Source organism: Mixophyes fleayi, chromosome 3, assembly GCF_038048845.1.
Source record: "Mixophyes fleayi isolate aMixFle1 chromosome 3, aMixFle1.hap1, whole genome shotgun sequence".
In the NCBI taxonomy this organism is placed as follows: Eukaryota; Metazoa; Chordata; class Amphibia; order Anura; family Limnodynastidae; genus Mixophyes; species Mixophyes fleayi.
The window spans coordinates 215,413,010-215,430,626 of record NC_134404.1 but is presented as its reverse complement, the minus strand read 5'-3'; positions in this window follow the sequence as shown (position 1 = coordinate 215,430,626).

Genomic DNA, 17,617 nt, shown 5'->3' with positions numbered 1-17,617 from the left:
TGTTCAATAAAAGAGAACAGTCAAGTTTACAATACACCATAATTGCTAGTTTGAGAACCATTTTATTTTAAAATCTTATAATTTCGTAATTACGTAATTAAATGTAAATATCTTGCTTTTTTTCAGACAGTGGTCATCTATCAAAGTTTCTTTAAGAGACAAGCATGTTGTATATACAGTCCAAATTCTCTAACATCCCCAAAAGGGAAGTTTCCCTTTACAAGGCAGCGCCGCTTTAAATTTAAGCTGTCATCTCGCCGAACTCCCGCGAGTTGACAAAACCGGAGATTGATACATTTATCCCCTGGAGTAACCTAAAGGAGAACATTTCAGGTACTGTAAGATACATTTTAGATAAAAGATTAGGTAATTTGCGCTTCCTAGATGTTCATGTGGTGATGCTGCCACTCAGGGAAGAGGAAAAGGGGAGATTCCAACCCTCAAGCAAATATGACACACACAAAATTAGAAATTTCCAGGGCGCAGAGTAAGAGACAATAATGCTGTTAGTGGTTTGAACAGAATAGCTCAAATAACCTACTTCAAAACAATTCATTATTTTTTTAATAAAAGAAATCAAAACAAAGCTAATACATAACACAAAAGAAAACCTCTCACATAAGCGAGTTGTAAGATATTATAAATAAATCAAAATTTGCATAATACTAGCATACATGAAAAGGTACATTAGGTTTCATACATTGTTGCAGCTCAATAGTGAACGTGCAATGCATGGACCTTTAAACATATGATGATTGTATTAGGAGGTATTACCATTTATAAAAGGTTAAATAGAAAAGTTACTTCACAGTTGTCTGTACTTGTCCTTGATCCAGGTGCATGCACTGATGGAAGGGGTAGAGACAGGCATCTTATGATGGATTATCCCTCGCTCTTTTCAAATGGAGTGGGAAAAAAGTCCACGTGACTTAGTCAGTAGCGGAGAATAGAGAATTGGTTCCAAGCTACTTGTTCTTTGGTGCATTTGATCGAATGCAGCCTTTGTCTCCAGATAACAGACATAGAACAGAGATATTAAAACGTGTTACCCATTCAGGTGCTTGTTACAAGTGGGTAGACTTACATGGAGTTTTCTAGTGGTACAGCCCACATATTGTTTCCCACAGGGACATTCCCAGTGGGTCGCAGGTGATTTTTCTTATAATAACATATTCTTTTCCTTTATTGTTAGATTAGATTTTTTTATTGGCCTTTGTTTTATTCTGCCCAGTGATTTTACATGCCTGACATCTGTTAGAGAAATAAAATCCATTGTTGTTAAGCCAAGTCCCTTGTTTTACCTCCTTCTCTAGAGGTATGAAGCTTGTAACTAAGTTTGTTCTTAGATTATCTGCTTTTTTATAGATGACTCTCGATTTCTCTGGTAAGATGCCTGGCATCCAGGGTGTAACGGACTTACCTTATCCCCGCCGCTCCGTCCGGAAGCCGCACTTCCGCATCCAGGACCACATGACCGCACCCGGAGGCGGTCACATGACCACATCTCAGAGGCGGGGATTTTGAATCCCCTTCAGCATAAAAACCTCACTCTGGCACTCGCTGAGTGTCAGAGCAACACTTACCTGTTCCTGGCTCCTGTTCTTCGTGGATTGCAGTGTCTTCCAGTTTCCAGTGTCTACCCGTGTGCTGATCTCTGCCTGTTTGACTTCTCTGGTTCTCCTACGCCTGTGTACCGACCCGGCTTGCTGACCATTCTCCTATTCTTGTGACCCGTGTACCGAACCTGGCTTGTTGACTCCGAATTGCCTTCTGATTCTGCCTGACTCCATTCCTGTGTACCAAACCGGCTTGTTGACTCCGCTACCTCCGCTTCACTCCGCTGTACTACATCTTGGAGCGAACTTGGGGACCGCGACCTGCGACTCCTGGCAGTGAAGCCCACCCCGCCTTGCGGCGGTTCTTGGTGAACACCGGGGAGATCATTAGACTCCGCACCTCAGGTAAGCCAGCGCTGATCAAGATTAGTAATATAGTATCCAGAATCTGTTACAGTTTGCTCTGAACATGGATACCACAGCTAAAGATCTGTTGGAGCATTTAGTAGGAAGGATGGATAAGCAAGAAGCTAACCAAGAGCAACTTTTAAAATTCCTCAATAGTTTATCCACTCAGTTGGATGTTGTCCAGAACACCCTAGTGGCTGGTGGATCACCCGGGCCGGCAGTGGCTCCTGTACCTCAGGCCGCAGCAGCAACTTCTTCCTCACAGTTACGGTTACCTAACCCACCCAAGTTCGATGGAGATCCCAAGTATTGCAGAGGATTTTTAAATCAATGCTCCATACAATTCGAGCTTTTACCCGGGAACTTCCCTTCCGAAAAAATGAAAGTGGCCTATGTGATTTCATTATTGTCCGGTCAAGCCTTAGCATGGGCTTCCCCCTTATGGGAGAGGGACGACTCCATTCTACATAACTTCAGCGTCTTTTTGTCTACTTTAAAGAAAATATTTGATGAGCCAGGAAGGGTGTCCAATGCCGCTTCCGGCTTATTACGTCTCCGCCAGGGAAACCAATCTGTGGGACAGTATGCGGTCCACTTTAGAACTATGGCCTCTGAACTTAGCTGGAACGATGAAGCCCTAGTAGCTACGTTCTGGCAGGGCCTTTCAGACCGAATCAAAGACGAGCTGGTATCTCAGGAACTCCCTACGTCTTTGGACGATGTTATCTTCCTCTGTGGCAAAGTTGACTTGCATTTCAAGGAACATAATTCTGAGAAGGAACAGTCTCTGCGTAGTATGATTCGCTTGGCCCCCAACTTCCAAACCCCTGTTCTTCCTCCTGAAGAGCCCATGCAACTGGGGAGGACCCGCCTGTCAGCCGAAGAAAGGGAGAGGAGATTTCGGAACAAGTTGTGTTTATATTGTGGAGAGAGCGGCCATCTTCTGAGTTCTTGTTCTAAACGCTCGGGAAACGACAGTGCCTAACGAGTTCAGGAGCTGTATCGATGGGCCTCTTTTCTCAGTGTCAGTCAGTTCCCAGTAGTAATGATTGCCTGTCTATTCCCATTTCCCTTCAGTTAGGACAAAAAACTTTCCCGCAGTCGGCTCTTCTTGATTCCGGAGCCGCAGGAAATTTCATCTCTGCCGCGGTAGTTAAACAATTTGCCATTCCCACACAAGCTTTGGAACAACCCATCTCTCTAATGGCCATTGATGGGGAAATAATTCCTGAGGGGTCCATTCTGGTACGCACTATTCCCCTACTGCTTCAGATAGGAGCGCTTCATCGGGAGAAGATTTCTTTCCTAGTAATTCAAAGATCTACCAACCCAGTCATCCTAGGACTTCCATGGCTTCATCTCCATTCCCCCACCTTGGACTGGAAATCAGGTCACATATTGTCCTGGGGACAGTCCTGCTTCTCTCACTGCCTACAGAGAGTGGTTCCTCCGAATAGTCCCAGACGTTCCCAAGAATTTCCTGTGACTCTTTTGCCTGAACCATACCAAACCTTCTCTGATGTTTTTTGTCAACAAGAGGCCACTAGACTTCCCCCTCACAGAATCTGGGATTGTGGCATTGACCTGATACCTGGTAGACCCATTCCCAGGGGCCGTGTTTACCCCCTTTCTCTCCCGGAGTCTAAGGCTATGGAGGAGTACGTCCAAGAAAATCTAAAAAGGGGCTTCATCCGCAAGTCTGCCTCCGCAGCTGTGGCTGGCTTCTTCTTCGTAAAAAAGAAAGATGGGGGCCTCCGCCTTTGCATTGATTACAGAGGCTTGAATGCCATTACCGTTAAAAATCGGTATCCACTGCCACTGATTTCCGAATTATTTGACCGGATTAAAGGTGCCACCATCTTTTCTAAACTTGACCTCAGAGGAGCGTATAACCTCATACGCATTAAGAAGGGAGATGAATGGAAGACGGCGTTCAACACCCAAGATGGCCACTTCGAATACCTGGTCATGCCCTTCCGGTTATGCAATGCCCCGGCCATCTTTCAGGGCTTTATGAATGAGCTGTTTCAAGACCTCTTGTACCAATCCGTAGTCGTCTACTTGGACGACATTCTCATCTTTTCTCAAGATCTAGTATCTTATCGCACTCATGTATTGGAGGTCCTCTCTCGTATCCGAGAAAATCATCTATTTTGCAAATTAGAGAAATGCACCTTCGAGCAGAAACAGATTCCCTTCCTGGGATATATTATTTCGGGCACCGGTCTACAGATGGATCCCACGAAATTGAAAGCCATACTTGACTGGCCCCAACCATCGGGTCTTAAGGCCACTCAACGCTTCCTAGGATTCTCCAACTATTATCGTCAATTTATCAAAGGGTACTCTTCTCTTGTGGCTCCCATCACAGCATTGACCCGTAAATCTGCTGATGCTAGTATTTGGTCCACTAAGGCTATCCAAGCCTTTATATTATTAAAGTCTCTTTTTTCATCTGCACCCATTCTTCAACAGCTGGATTGTTCACGTCCTTTTGTCCTGGAGGTAGATGCCTCTTCTGTTGGCACAGGGAGCTGTACTATCACAGCGAAGCCCTTCTGGAAAACTTCATCCCTGCGGATTCTTTTCCCGTCGCTTTTTACCTGCTGAGAAGAATTATGGGATTGGCGACAAAGAGCTCCTGGCCATCAAGTTGGCTCTCTCCGAATGGAGACATCTACTAGAAGGAACGCAATTTCCTATCACCATATATACCGACCATAAGAATTTGCTTTACTTACGCACTGCTCGATGTCTAAACCCTCGACAAGCAAGGTGGTCCTTATTCTTCTCATGTTTTGATTTCAACATCACTTTTCATTTGGGATCCAAGAATACGAAGGCAGACGCCTTATCTCGCTCTTTTGATCCAGCTGACATGGAATCCTCAGAAGATAATAAATTCATTGTAAATCCATGTCAAGTATTGGCAGCTACACACTTGAAAATGGGTTGTCCCCCGAGCAAAACATTCATCTTGCCACATCTACGCACCCGGCTCCTTAACTGGGCTCATCACTCACTCTTCCCTGGGCATGCTGGCATTCGCAAGACCTGGGACTTATTGTCCCGAAGTTACTGGTGGCCTTCCTTGCTGTAAGATGTGAAGAGATTTGTCGCTGCTTGTTCCAAATGTGCTCAACACAAGACATCTAGGAAGAAGCCTTATGGATGCTTGCTCCCATTACCCCTTCCTGATTACCCGTGGTCACAGATCTCCATGGATTTTATCACGGACCTTCCTCCTTCCAAATCCTTTACTGTGGTGCTTGTGGTCACGGATCGCTTCTCTAAAACAGCTCACTTTATTGCTCTTAAAGGCCTTCTTTCTTCCTCCTCCTTAGCCGATATTTTTATCAAAGAAATATTTCGCCTCCATGGCTGTCCTCAACATATTGTCTCCGATAGGGGATCACAATTCATATCAAAATTTTGGCAGTCTTTTTGCAATAAATCCGGGATTAAGCTTGACTTCTCTTCCTCATATCATCCCCAGTCCAATGGGGCTACTGAGAGAACCAACCAAGAATTAGAAAAATTTCTAAGAATATTTATCTCAAGTAACCAAGACAAATGGGTGGATCTTCTCCCTTGGGCCGAGTTCACCCATAACAACCATTTCCATGAGGCCATCTCTAACTCCCCCTTTTCTGTTCTTTATGGCTGCCATCCTAGACTACCCACCTTCTCTCAAATCTCATCTTCGGAAGTTCCGGCGGTGGACTCTCGGTTTCGTAACTTCTCCGCTATTTGGGAACAGACCAAGATAAATTTAAAGAAAGCAACCACTCGTTCCAAAAAATTCTATGATAAAAGGAGAAGAATGACTCCAAGTTTTTCAGTCGGTGACAGGGTATTGCTATCCACCCAGAACATTCGTTTAAAGGTTCCCAGTAAAAAATTTGCTCCCAAGTTTATTGGTCCATTCGCTATTTCTGAGATTATTAATCCCGTAGCCTTTAGATTGAGTCTGCCTCCCTCTTTACGTATACCCAATGTCTTTCATGTCTCCTTGTTAAAACCGATGGTAACCAACAGATTCTCCACCTCATCCAGAACTCCGCCTCCTGTTGTGGATCGGGATCAAGTCGAATACAAGATTAAAACTATCCTAGATTCTCGTAAAGTTCAAGGTGCCATACAGTTCCTGGTGGATTGGAAGGGTTACGGCCCTGAGGAGCGCTCATGGGTAAGAGCCATTGATCTGCATGCTCCCCGTCTGTTTAAATCCTTCCATAAAAAATTTCCTTTGAAACCCTATTAGGTGTTCTGAGTCCACCTTTATGGCAGGGGGTACTGTAACGGACTTACCTTATCCCCGCCGCTCCGTCCGGAAGCCGCACTTCCTCATCCAGGACCACGTGACCGCAGCCGGAGGCGGTCACATGACCATATCTCGGAGGCGGGGATTTTGAATCCCCTTCAGCATAAAAACCTCACTCTGGCACTCGCTGAGTGTCAGAGCAACACTTACCTGTTCCTGGCTCCTGTTCTTCGTGGATTGCAGTGTCTTCCAGTTTCCAGTGTCTACCTGTGTGCTGATCTCTGCCTGTTTGACTTCTCTGGTTCTCCTACCCCTGTGTACCGACCCGGCTTGCTGACCATTCTCCTATTCTTGTGACCCGTGTACTGAACCTGGCTTGTTGACTCCGAATTGCCTTCTGATTCTGCCTGACTCCATTACTGTGTACCGAACCGGCTTGTTGACTCCGCTACCTCCGCTTCACTCCGCTGTACTACATCTTGGGGCGAACCTGGGGACCGCGACCTGCGACTCCTGGCAGCGGAGCCCACCCCGCCTTGCGGCGGTTCTTGGTGAACACCGGGGAGATCATTAGACTCCGCACCTCAGGTAAGCCAGCGCTAATCAAGATTAGTAATATAGTATCCAGAATCTGTTACACAGGGCCTGCTGGAACCAGTAGAATCCAATAAAAATATACTGTTAAAAAAATACAGATGCTGTGATTAAATCTTTTATTTAAATAGACTCCCCAAAACCCTCTTTCACCAATTTATTAATCCACAATGATTCCCATTCTTCAGGCTTTTAATCCACAGGGAATTGTACATTAAAACACCAGTTATGATCATCAAGTTGATAATAGCTGGCGTCTCTAACGCAACTTGGATTTATTAAAGTGCATTTATAAAGTGACTGACTGGCAGACAATAAATGAAAATAAAAATAGGTGGTTCACAACCCTATCTATACCCATACTACACACTGGTGTAGTGGATGGTATACTGTATGTAATATTATAATTCCAAAACGTTGAAGTATTTTTACTGGGCTCTATTTTTTCTTGCAGACAGACACAACAATTTCATCATCATCATCAACATTTATTTATATAGCGCCAGCAAATTCCGTAGCGCTTTACAATTGGGAACAAACATTAATAAGACAATACTGGGTAATACATACAGACAGAGAGGTAAGAGAACCCTGCTCGAAAGCTTACAATCTATAGGACAATGGGAGTTAGAAACACAAGGGCATGTGCTACATCATATTGCACAATGGACCAGCCAGACTGCAAAGGTAAAAGTACTGAGTGGGCTATGTGTGTTGCAATGTTGGTCAGAAGGTTGTTGTCTTGCGTTAGCAGTGTAGAGGATAGTAATAGGGTAATCTAGGGAAATTAAGATGGTGGTTGAGGAATATCATAACCTTGTCTGAAGAGGTGGGTTTTCAGTGAACGCTTGAAGGTTTGAAGACTAGAGGAAAGTCTTACAATTTACTTTTTTGAACAAATTTATGGACATTCAGGAAACATGCTTGACAAAAATTGCCTATTCTGTCTTTCCCATCTCCAGCTTCACTCGTTAGTGGTAAGGAAAAAACACAACTCTGAAACATTGTAGCATGGAATAATTTACTTCCAAATAATATATTAGACATAAATGTTCTTTACATATTGGTAGGCATGGCCAACGGTGGACAACCGCTTTAAGTCACATAAGCACATTTAGAGTAGGGGAATTAGGGATAAACAAATCAGTATGTTTGATAAAATACTAGCCTAGTTTGGTCCAGTCAATCTTGAAGTGGTTAAATGAGGACAGTCAGCTCTGGATGATTTCAGTGATTTGCTATCATACCACATATACGGGGTAATAAAGTTACTTATATAATTCTCTATACTAAATCACTGTTCTGATCTCTGTTCACTATATTCATTATAAAGGTTGGCTTATAATTGCAGTGACATATAACACTCCATATTTGGAACATTGACACTCCCTATTTTATGTGATGTTTTGGCAAAGTTTCTTAATCATTTTTGTGTCATTAATTGTATATAATGCATTGGGCAGCAAGATAGTGCCAAATGAAAAGGTAATCTTATATAAGTTGTGCGAGGAGATGTCAGACATTTTACATTTACTTTGATTAACCTACAAGTGATGCCCTGGGTTCTAAAGAAGGCAAGGAGAGAGATCATGTAAAAGTCAATTAAATTTTGTCTGCGTATTGTGACAGTTTATGTTCATAAAGTCTGAGACGGGTTCTGAGGCCAAACGTACCATTGACAGGGAACCATGATAGGTTCCTTTTCCCAAAATTTTCCAGAACTAACAGCTAATATTTTTTTTACACATTAAAAAACATGAAATTTCCCATAACAAACAATGAAATGTTAGTTTTTATTTTTAAATTAGAAAAATGACAGTATCTGGTTGCCATGGGAAACACCTTATTTTATTCTGCACCAGTGTTCAGAAATGTGTACTATGTTGCGTACCTAGCCATGCATTCAATGTTGGCAGCAAATTATTCTGAGGGCATATTATATTCTAATTATGTGTTTCTGTTTATTTCCATTGCTCCTTGCTACTCAGCAACATATACTCAATTGAGATTTCTCCCAGATAGTTAATAACAAGGGAGATATTACAATAAATCAAGAAACAATCTCTGAAACAAAACATAACTGGAAAAAATATTAACACATGAAACATACTTTTTTACAATATATAAAAGTGATACCACATACCCATTGCATTACTGTAGTTAAAATAGCTTTAACAATTAAGCATTTGTAATGGAGATATTCACCATATTATTCAGACATTTTTATTTAGTTTTAACTTAGAATGTATTGTTGGTTGGTTCTTTGGTGCTTCTTGCTGAACATTAGAGTCACCGAATGTTAACCCTTGATATATTCACATCATTTGTGTTATGACCTAAAACAAGGTTGAACTGAAAATATTATTATATAAATAAAAAAAATCTAACTTTATAAAAGCTTAAAAATGTGACTTACACTTGCCTAATGATTGTTCATTTTAGGTTCAGTAAATTCTGTCATACCAATGTCAATTAGCCTGCAACGCTTCATATGATTCTTGATGGTAATGATAGGTAATGATTTCTGCTGATGGGTAGAAACGACTTTGTACTTTTCTCTCCTGTAACAGAGAAAAAATAAGGACTCTGCTCTTTACATATATCTATGGATTTTTGTAAGCCGTTAAATATGCCTTGATTTTAAACAATGTGCAGAAAACTGACATTTCTCCACAGGCAAATGTCTTGTTTAACTGTTATGGTAACACACATACAGTTTCCAATATGTTGTATATAATATTTATAATTTTGTCTGAATATCAGACTATATTTATGTGGGTTTTAAGATAGGAGGAAAGCATATATGGGCCCATTACAAAGGTTAAACATTGACATTTTTTGTTACCATGAAAGTATGTTATGACAAATTATTTTTAATTTCTATTCATACATACATTCTTGTACTTAGGGCTGCCAAGGGGATTCCTGGGCCCCGGTGAGCTGCTTTAATGCCCCCTCTAGGCTACGTACTCATAAGTAAGCAAGTGCTACGTGTGCAGAGTGACGGGGGGTGTAGTTATTCTTCCCTGCCATAATCAGGTTCTGCTGGGGCTCCTCAACACCTCTGGTTGTACTCACTGCAATCTGCAGGCAGGAGCAAGCTGGGCTGAGGGCAGGAGCCCATATGCCCATGGGCCTGACAATTGAAATCTATTTTGGATCGCCTGATGGTGAATTGCGGTGCTGGCCTCCTATGCAGGTCAGGCATAGGCAGCTGGAACACATATTACTTGATATGGCCACGTCATTCATTAATAGAATATTGTACTACAGGCTGTAGTACAATATTCTATTAATAGATGATGCAACTGCATTGAGTAATATGCGATGCAGTCGCCTATGCATGAACTGCATAGGCTGCCTGCACTGCTCCGATAACAGTGCTACAGTGCTCCTTTCCTAGACTACAGGAACCATGGAGCAACAAATAACAGTGCCTCGTTCCCTCCTTACTGACTGTTGGGCGTGATGGTATCATCATGTCCCGACAATGTCAGTGAGGAGCTGTGCTGAGAGGAGCGGCTGAGAAGAAAAGAACGCAGAAGAAAAGAAGATCCTAAGAAGGTAAGTAGAATAGAATGGTTTGATGATGGCGGACAGTGTAATGAGGGGGGCACACTGTAATTAGGGGGCACAGTGTGATAGGGGACACAGTGTGATGAAGGGGGCAGCAGTGTGATAGGGGACACAGTGTGATGAAGGGGGCAGCAGTGTGATGGGACAGGCATGTCTGTTATTTGTTGCTCTTATTGTTGGGATTTTATAGCTATATGGTGCTATATATACCCAATTATAATCAGCCAGGTATGTAAAAATAATAGTGCTGTAGGGAGAAGATATAAAAAATAAAATGCAATGTAAAGTGAGGTTTGTTTTCTGTTGCATTATTTATTTTCTTTAAGATTTATCATTTATAATAATAAAATATCGATGGGTTAAGAAACACTATTATAGCCTCTTTTTTAACATTGATAAATATATATTGTACCGAAAACCACTGTTTAACATAGTAACATAGTTGATGAGGTTGAAAAAAGACACCAGTCCATCAAGTTCAACCTATTTTGGATCTCCTGTGATCCTGCACTTATATTTAAAATTGATCCAGAGTAAGCAACCACCAATCTGTTTCAATTGTGAAAATCCCCCCAGACTCAATATTGCAGTCCTATTTTTACCCTATATCCACTACTACCATTCATTTTAATTAACGGTCGTATCCCTCAGAGCCGGATTTAGACCTCATGGGGCCCTAGGCAAGATATTGGTTTGCCCCCCCTGTGCCCTGCAGAGACACACACACATGCCCCCCCCTGTGCCCTGCATCTTCACACACACATGCCCCCCCTGTGCCCTGCATCTTCACACACACATGCCCCCCACTGTGCCCTACATCTTCACACACACACATGTCCCCCTGTGCCCTGCATCTTCACACACACATGCGCCCCCTCTGTGCCCTGCAGAGACACACACACATGCCCCCCCCCCCTGTGCCCTGCAGAGACACACACACATGCCCCCCTCCTGTGCCCTGCAGAGACACACACACCTTCTTGTTCTAACCTTTTTTTACAGGAACAGAAATGATGGAAGTTCCTGCACAACTGGCATAGACTTCCAGCAGCCTGCAGAGACACACACACACATGCCCCCCCCATGCCCTGCAGAGACACACACACATGCCCACCCCTGTGCCCTGCAGAGACACACACACATGCCCCCCCCTGTGCCCTGCAGAGACACACACACATGCCCCCCCCCTGTGCCCTGCAGAGACACACACACATGCCTCCCCTGTGCCCTGCAGAGACACACACACACATGCCCCACCCCTGTGCCCTGCAGAGACACACACACATGTCCCCCGTGCCCTGCAGAGACACACACATCCCCCTCTGTGCCCTGCAGAGACACACACACATGCCCCCCTCTGTGCCCTGCAGAGACATACACACATGCCCCCCCCCCCTGTGCCCTGCAGAGACACACACACATGCCCCCCTCCTGTGCCCTGCAGAGACACACACACCTTCTTGTTCTTACCTTTTTTTACAGGAACAGAAATGATGGAAGTTCCTGCACAACTGGCACAGACTTCCAGCAGCCTGCCTAACACAGTGTACCATGTGACCAGTGCAATCACATGACCCTGTGATGTCATATTGATGTGACAAGGTACCTAGGCTGAAGGGGATTTAGCCACTGCAGCCTCTTCCCCTAGCTCTAACACCAGAGGGGGGGGGGTGCCGCGCATCGGGGGAGGGGCCAATTTTTTTCCCCCTCCCTTGTCCCCCCCATCTGGGCCCCCAGAGAGCCGCTAGGCCCTAGGCAGGTGCTTAGGTTGCCTGGCGGTAAATCCGGCCCTGGTATCCCTGGATACACTTTTCTTCTTAAACGTTGTCTAACCCTTTCTTAAACATATCTATTGAATCTGCCATCACAACCTTCCCTGGCAGTGAACTCCATATTTTGACTGCCCTTACTGTAAAGAACCCCTATCTTTGCTCGTTGTGAAATATCCTCTCCTCTAACCTTAGGGGGTGACCGCGTGTCCTGTGTATAGTCCTTGGGGTAAAAAGTTCCCATGGTAACGATGGTCCACTACTTGTGGACCAGTGCTTCCCCGTGCTTAAGTCAGCCAGACAGCCCTTGACTGCAGGCACAACTAATACAAATATAGCAAACAGTAAAGTGCAATGATTGTTTCAATTACTTATGAACGAAAAAGTCAAATTCTACAATTACCACTAAAGAGAAACCAGTACAGTATATTGTCATCATTAATTGCAGGATTGTCTGATAAAATTTGATGGTTCATTCACAAATATGCACTGGGAAAGTGGGTAAAAAAATCATAAAACCTAGCATGCACTTTGCACACATTTTAATGATGCATGTTAAATATTTTTACATATTTTCCATCAATGCGTGAGAAAGAGGTCGTGCTGCATTTTTAAATTTGAAATGTGGTGGTAATATTTTAAAACACTGTGTGAGATCGACACCATTAATTTTGATCTGCCCTATTTCTTAAGTGCTTTTTATGCGTTTATTAACGTGTGAAAACCGAATGAAGAAAGAAGTGGCCATATGTGTTTTTTCAATGAACAATCATTGAAAAAACACATATGGCCAGTAGATGGCGATAAATAACCATTATTTTCAAACGGGTCTGATATTTATAAATAGTTGATAATTATTAGGGATGTGCACCGGCGACTTTTGAGGTCTCGTGTTTTGTGTTTTGGATCCGGATTTTCGTTATTTTTGAGGTTCGGATTTGTCTCGCAAAACACTTGACGAAAGGTCTCGGTTCGGATTTAAGGTATTGGATTCGGATTTTTTTTGAAAAAAACATAAAAAGTTTAAAAATCAAGTTTTTGGGCTTATTTTCACTCCTAGGCTATTATTAACCTCAATAACATTCAATAACAAGCATTTCCACTAATTTACAGTGTATTCTGAACACCTCACAATATAGTTATTAGTCCAAAACGTTGCAACAAGGTATCTTTCTGGACTGCGTAGAGGAGTGGGTCACCACAATATATATTAAAAACCCTGAACTTTTATGATTCGCACCAATAATTGTACCTGGACTGCGTAGAGGAGTGGGTCACCACAATATCTTAAAAACCCTGAACTTTTATGAATCGCACCAATAAATGTACCTGGACTGCGTAGAGGAGTGGGTCACCACAATATATATAATAAGAAAACCATCAACTTGTTTGATTCGCACCAATAAATGTACCTGGACTGCGTAGAGGAGTGGGTCACCACAATATATTAAAAACCCTGAACTTTTATGAATCGCACCAATAAATGTACCTGGACTGCGTAGAGGAGTGGGTCACCACAATATATATAATAAGAAAACCATCAACTTGTTTGATTCGCACCAATAAATGTACCTGGACTGCGTAGAGGAGTGGGTCACCACAATATATTAAAAACCCTGAACTTTTATGAATCGCACCAATAAATGTACCTGGACTGCGTAGAGGAGTGGGTCACCACAAGATATATTAAAAACCCTGAACTTTTATGATTCGCACCAATAAATGTACCTGGACTGCGTAGAGGAGTGGGTCACCACAATATATTAAAAACCCTGAACTTTTATGAATCGCACCAATAAATGTACCTGGACTGCGTAGAGGAGTGGGTCACCACAATATATTAAAAACCCTGAACTTTTATGAATCGCACCAATAAATGTACCTGGACTGCGTAGAGGAGTGGGTCACCACAATATATATAATAAGAAAACCATCAACTTGTTTGATTCGCACCAATAAATGTACCTGGACTGCGTAGAGGAGTGGGTCACCACAATATATTAAAAACCCTGAACTTTTATGAATCGCACCAATAAATGTACCTGGACTGCGTAGAGGAGTGGGTCACCACAATATATATAATAAGAAAACCATCAACTTGTTTGATTCGCACCAATAAATGTACCTGGACTGCGTAGAGGAGTGGGTCACCACAATATATTAAAAACCCTGAACTTTTATGAATCGCACCAATAAATGTACCTGGACTGCGTAGAGGAGTGGGTCACCACAAGATATATTAAAAACCCTGAACTTTTATGATTCGCACCAATAAATGTACCTGGACTGCGTAGAGGAGTGGGTCACCACAATATATTAAAAACCCTGAACTTTTATGAATCGCACCAATAAATGTACCTGGACTGCGTAGAGGAGTGGGTCACCACAAGATATATTAAAAACCCTGAACTTTTATGATTCGCACCAATAAATGTACCTGGACTGCGTAGAGGAGTGGGCACTGGGCACCACAATAAAATATATAAAAAACCTTCAACAGGTCTGCATTACACTACACATACGGCTGCTCCTCCATCCTCTCCATCATATACATGTTGGAGTTTTAGCGTGTGACAACCTCTTGTTTTTGATAATGTCAGTGCATTTGGAATATTTTTCAATTTGCCCCACACCACTGAATGTACTTTATCTATGATACGCATCTATCTATCTTGACTGCGTAGTGTGGTGGCCCCGGTACACAATTTGGTACCGAGGCCACAATATAATTAAAAAACCCTCCACGTGTCAGAATTCCACCAAACAAGTATCTGGACTGCGTAGTGGGGTGGCCCCGGTACCCAATTTGATACCGGGGCCACAATAAAATAAATACACCCTCCACGTGTCAGAATTCCACCAAACAAGTATCTGGACTGCGTAGTGGGGTGGCCCCGGTACCCAATTTGATACCGGGGCCACAATAAAATAAATACACCCTCCACGTGTCAGAATTCCACCAAACAAGTATCTGGACTGCATAGTGGGGTGGCCCCGGTACCCAATTTGATACCGGGGCCACATTACCTCCTCCAATTTCCAAGTGTAGTGTTTATAACATCTTAACACTACACTAATTCTAGCACGTCAAAACCTCTTGTTTTAAATAATGACAGGGCATTTAACTTTTGATTTAATTTATTGAATTTGTTGGCATTTTCTTTTACTTTTTGAACATGGCAAACGACTGTTGAATGGTCACATAATGCCAAAAAAAAAGTTGCAAGATGGAATTGTCCTTGGGCCCTCCCACCCACCCTTATGTTGTTGAAATAGGACATGCACACTTTAACAAACCAATCATTTCAGCGACAGGGCCTACCAAACAACTGTGGCTGAAATGATTGGTTTGTTTGGGCCCCCACACCAATAAAACAATTCATCTCTCCCTGTACAAACTAAACAGGCTCTACTGAGGAAAGATGTCGTCCTTATCCTCAACCTCTGATTCCTCTCCCCCTACAGTGTGTACTTCCTCCTCCTCACACATTATCAATTCGTCCCCGCTGGACTCCACAACCACAGTCCCTCTGTACTGTCTGGAGGGCAGTGCTGTACTTCATTGAGGAATTGATTATTCATTTTTATAAACATCATTTTTTCAACGTTGTGAGGAAGCAACCTCCTTCGCCGCTCACTGACCAGGTTCCCCGCTGCACTAAAAACTCTTTCCGAGTACACACTGGAGGGGGGACAACTCAGTTAAAAAATAGAGCCAGTTTGTACAGGGGCTTCCAAACTGCCTTTTGGAGTTCTACCACGTCACTACCTCTAGTTAATTTAGATTGCAAGGCTTGTAAATATAAATACTTTGAAGATAAAAAAAAGCAGGCTGCACAGACTGTGGAGCTAGAAAGTGAAATTAAATGGACCACGTTACTTTGGTGGCTATCTATGCCCCCCCCCCCCGCCCTACACTTGTAGTTGAATATAAATAAAGCAGCCTGCATAGACTGTAGAACTAGCAATTCAAATATACAAAGAAATGGACAAAGGCAGTTTGGTATCTGTCTGCATCAGATCCCCTCTCCACTAGGAGTAAAACAGAAAACTTTTCAGCCGTTATATAATCTAGAATATAAATAGAAATTGAGAAATGCAATTTGGTATCTGTCTGCATCATAATCATCAACATCCTCCTCAGCGCCAGCTACATCAATATCCTCCTCCCAGTGCACAACATTCACACCTTCATTAGCCAAATCTGTAACTGGACTGTGGGTGATCCTTCCAGCATATGCAGAGGGCGTGCTGCAAATGCTGGATGGAGTCACCTCTTCCCGTACAGTGATGGGAAGGTCAGGGTTCACAACCAACAACACCCTTGGACTCGCCTTGGGGATTTGTGATGTCATCTGTTTAGAAGGCAGAGTTCTTTGCTGTTTTGTTGTTGTTGCTGACAGCATAACTCTCTTAAATTTTTTGTAGGGGGGGGGAGGAGGGCTTTGATCCTTGGGTGAAGTTGGACCACTAGTCATGAACACGGGACAGGGCCTAAGCCGTTCCTTGCCACTACTTGTCGTAATTGGCATATTGCCAACTTTACGTTTCTCCTCAGATGATTTTAAGTTTCTTTTTTTGCTGTTTTTTGAGAACTTGGGCTTTTTGGATTTTACATGCCCTGTACTAGGAGATTGGGCATCGTGCTTGCCAGACGACGTTGATGGCATTTCATCGTCTATGTCATGACTAGTGGCAGCAGCTTCAGCATTAGGAGGAAGTGGGTCTTGATCTTTCCCTACTTTATCCTCCAAATTTTTGCTCTCCATTATATGTAGCACAAGATACTGCAGAATGTGTGAACTTGGTAATATTGCAGTACCAATGGGCTTATACTGCAGAATTGGTTTTGCAAATTTTTGTTGTAATTAAAAAAAATTTAAATTATTTTTTTGTATTTTTTTTTATAACTTTTTTTTAATTTTTTAAACACTTGGGAATAGTGGGGAAATAACTATGCCCTTAGAAGCACAGAGCACAGGACACAGCACCACTGGACTGAACAGGACACGGCACAGGACCCAGCAGCACTACGGAACTCAGCAGGACAGAGCACAGGACACAGCACCACTGGACTGATACTGCAGAATGTGTGAACTTGGTAATATTGCAGTACCAATGGACTTATAATGCTGGATTGGTTTTGCAAATTTGGTTATAATTATTATATATTTTTTTTTTTTTAAATTTTTTATTATTTTTTACTTTTTTTTTATTTTTTAAAAACTTGGGAATAATGGGGAAATAACTATGCCCTTAGAAGCACAGAGCACAGGACACAGCACCACTGGACTGAACAGGACACGGCACAGGACCCAGCAGCACTACGGAACTCAGCAGGACAGAGCACAGGACACAGCACCACTGGACTGATACTGCAGAATGTGTAAACTTTGTAATATTGCAGTACCACTGGACTTTTACTGCTGAATGTGTGAACTTGGTAATAT